Source organism: Castor canadensis, chromosome 6, assembly GCF_047511655.1.
Source record: "Castor canadensis chromosome 6, mCasCan1.hap1v2, whole genome shotgun sequence".
Lineage (NCBI taxonomy): Eukaryota > Metazoa > Chordata > Mammalia > Rodentia > Castoridae > Castor > Castor canadensis.
In genome coordinates, this window is record NC_133391.1 from 111,563,618 (window position 1) to 111,568,010 (window position 4,393).

A 4,393-nucleotide genomic window follows, 5' to 3' on the forward strand; every position below is an offset into this window, starting at 1 on the left:
CCAAGTAATTAGGTTTGTGTTTTCTAAACTGTGAATTTCATTCCAGTAATATATTTTAAAATCAATCATGGATTACAATTGTAATTTTTTATTTTTATTTTTTAGGGACTTCTGGGTATTGAACCCAGGACTTTATGTATGCTAAGCACACTCTCTATCACTGAACTATACTACCAGACCCTGAGAAGATTTTAAAATTGGAAAAGAATAGGATAGTATAGAAAGAAAACTACCAGAGTACATCTCAAGTGGTAAGGTAAATATTGCCACATAAAATTTTTATTTGGATTTTACATACATTCACTTGCACATATTTATGTGTGCACTGGGTTCTAATGTAAGATATATTTCTTCCCATAGATTAGAATAAAAGAAAATAAAAATATAAGGTACCACCTTAGATTTTTTTATCATCATTAAAAACTTTGTTAGACTGAAGTTATTTCTACTTAACAAATGATATCAAGACTGAATTAAATAATTTGCCTTTGGTCAAATAGCTGGTTAGTGGCTAAGCCTGAATTTAATATAAATCTTTTGACCTTTGAGAAAGATTTAAAATGTCATATATACATGCAAATTATAATCAGGTCACAATACTTCTTTAGCCCAGGAAAACAAGAACCTTCAGATTGCAGTCACCTAAGTCATTTTGACCTAGTGTGCAAGTTTCTTAAGACTTCCCAATGCCATAAAGATAATTAATGACCTCAGTAAAAGTCTTTCTTTCTTATAGAAACTCTTACCTAGCATGTGTAAGTGACCAACCATCAATCAATATCCTGTCTGTTTTGTCGACCACTGAAATTGTAGTAACTGGTGCGTTGTAACCTCCTAGACCTTTTGTACAATTAATTCATGTTAATAAAATGTTTTTTTAAAAAAGAAAACTTTTTAAATAAAAAACTATTTTAAATTACAAAAATAACCAGGTGCTGTTGCTCATGTCTGTAATCCTAGCTACTCTGAGAGGTAGAGATTGGGAGAATTGCAGTTTGAAGGCAAAAAGTTCATGAGACTCCCTCTCAACAAACATCTAGGTGTGGTGGTATGCACTTGTCATCCCAGATATGTTGGAAGAATAAATAGGAGGATTGCAGTCCAGGCTGGCCTGGGCATATACTCGAGATCCTATTAAAAAATAGCTAAAGCCAAAAGGGCTGAAGGGCTTGTCCCAAGTGGTAGATACCTCTCTGGCAAGTACAAGTGCCGAGTCCAAACTCTACCACTGTCAAAAATTTTTTTTAAAAATATACACTCCTTGTATGTCATTTGGGGGAGCACTAATTCTCAATGACTAGAATTTGTTCTCATCTGGTGATAATCTTCATATTGTCTCAAATAAACTCTTCATTCTCATACTAGGTGCCTTTTAGGTTAAGCCCTCAAAACAACTTCTTTTGCTGCGTTCCAGATGTTCAAACATTTTGTGAATAGTCCATTTCCCATAAGCAAAAGATAGTAGACCAGAATACCCCTGTTTCTATTCCCAGGTAGAAGAGAGTCAGAATAATTTCCCAGCCACAGAGCCTGCTCTAACTCTTTCTACCCCAGATACAAAGAATAGAGCAAAATTTCAAAGGCCCTGTGACTTGGAACCATAGCCTCTTCACATCACTGCTTGATGAATATTGATTGAACAAGACCTTAGTTAACCTGCTATGAGTACTTTGGCTAGAAGATATGGCATTCAATTAGAGTTTTAATTATTAGTTTAAAGTCCCATTATCTCTTCTGATGGACTCATCTTTCACATGAAAGACTTTTTATTAGCTGGGTGTGGTAATACAGACTTGTAATTCCAATACTCTGAAAACTGAGTCAGGAAGATTGAGAGTTGGAGGCCAGCCTGATCTGCATACAGTTTGAAATCAGCCTAGACTATATAGTCTGTTTTTTTAAAAAAATCTTTCTTTTACCTTCTTGTTTCTTATGACAAAATTATAACTTACCATAACTTCTTACAAACAGGATCATATCACTCAAATGCTTGGCAATGTTTGAGGGAAAAGGATATTCTTGTATCCAATTTAAGTGTGGTTACATAACCTGAAAATTGTCTGAAGAGTTGTCAGGAAAGAATGTTTGATGAATATTGAAGATTTCAAAGAAAAGGGAGGTGCCAGATCAAGTGTTTAGGAATCCATTGCAGACTTGGTTTTAATGACTATTTTTAGTTATAAATATTTTGTTCTTGGTTAGAAAAATCACACATGCATATATTCTGGCTAATACACTGTCAAATGGCTTTATAATTCAGAGTTTCAAATGTAGGTAATACAAAGATTAAGTATTAATAGTCTGTAAGCAAGTCAATGTTGAATGCAAATGTCAGCATGGTTGTTGATGGCTGAAAGTGAAAAATAAACTACATTTAAAAACAGCAACAAAAAAGAGATGTTATCTGGAATTCCCTGTCCTTTAGGTATTCAATTAATTCTTGTTAATGATGATGACTTTGAGATGTACGGATTACAGACTTTGTTTTCTTTTTGTATCAGCAGCCACATGTTTCATGCCAATGCTTATCTTTTAGCTGTCTTCTGAAAAAATAAAATGTTGGTATATGTGTATAATCTCTTTGGTTAATTTATGCTTATGTTTCTCTAGCTGTATAAATTTACATTCATTTCCCACTTAGCAATACAATAAGACCTTTCAGAAGAGGGACCATGAGACCTATTGACTTGCCTTAAAGATGACATTAAAGGGATATTCAGAGATAGATTATTACAATATTATACTAGTGATTTCATTAATTTTATTGTTTATTCAGCATATACTTACATGGTACTTGCTATGTATTGAACACTTCTAAGTGAACTTTAAAAATACTACTTAATTTTATCCTCCCCAAAACTCTATGAGAGGTATAATTGTTCACATTTTATACAGAGGAAGCTAAGGAAACTAGCAATTGTCATCTAGTGGGTGACGTGAGATTCCTACCTCAGCAATGTGACTATGCAGTTAATGTGCCTACCAGGACCCCACAGTCTTTTCTACCATTTATCTCTCTGCACCCAGAGAAAATCAGCCACTGTCTGAAGTTGTGATTTCTCTTTTGCCTTCAGGCATTGGTGGAAAGCAGTCCTCCAACACATCCCATTCAGTATACTTAGCATGATTCCTAAATTATATTGGTGTGGTTTCTCTTCTGAATTTCTATGACATACCAATTTGTCATTCCAAACTTAGAATATAGAGCCTGTTAGTACCAGTACAATTGTATTCCTGTTCTTTTTATATTTCATTTTTCTCAAGATATCAGGAGAGAAGACAAGTGCACTGATTTATTTAAACTGAAGCAGGAATGGTGCTCTTGCTTGCTTACTATAGAATGCAGAACTTGATCTCATTCCTGTTATTTAAGTGAATATTTGTCTTGTGTGTATGGAGTATTTTTATAACTTACTACAATTCTTTCATATCTATTCAGGTTACAGATATCACAGGATGGATAGAAAAGAATAACAAGATTCAAGATAAGAGTCAACATGCTAAGAGAAGAATTTGGCTTTCAAATTATACTGCAACATTTTCAGTATTTCAGACATCAAATTTTGAAGTTTTTGACAGACTGAATATACAGAAGGACAGTGGCCAGGCCATATATGACAATAGAACCCTGGCCCACAATCTCTAAAGCAACCAGTCCAGGAAGCCAAACCAGTCTTTGTAGCAATCATCCTGGAATGGTGGGGATATGGTCAATGAGTGCCAGAGCCCCTAATTTTTCCCTGCTTCCAATCAGATAAAATCATCTATTCTTCCCATATGCATCACACTGGGTACCCTGTTTCTGGTTAGCCTGCCCCAACCTCCCAAACCTACTGTCCCAGTCAGAGCATACATGATCATCACCTTTTTTTTTTTTAACCCTGAAGCTTTCCCATGCCTCTGCCTATCTTTGAGTCCCTATCAAATTCAACAGATGGTGGCAGACTCTCTTGCTATAGCATGCTCTGAATAAATGCATAACATCTGTTTATCCTCATTTTTATAATCTTTATTCATCTTTACCCTTTCAAGAGAAATAGTCTCCTCTTGTTCTATTTTCCAGAAAATTGATTATTATATTAGTTCCTCATTTTCTAATGGTATGCACAGGGTATTTGTTAAAGAGTTGACTACATTTACTATCTAGATTAAAAATGTATCTAGGTTATATGTAAGTAGTCTTAAAAATGTCAGTTTTATCATTACCTTAAAATATTTTTACCTCCTGCTACTTATAATAGGATGTTTGCTCCTGTTAGAATTAAAAGCAAAGCAATAGAGCTGGTGGAGTGGCTCAAGTGGTAGAGTGCCTCCCTAGCAAGTGTAAGAGCCTGAGTTCAAACCCCAGTACCACCAAAAAGAAAAAAAAAAAATCAGAGAAATAAGCCAAAGA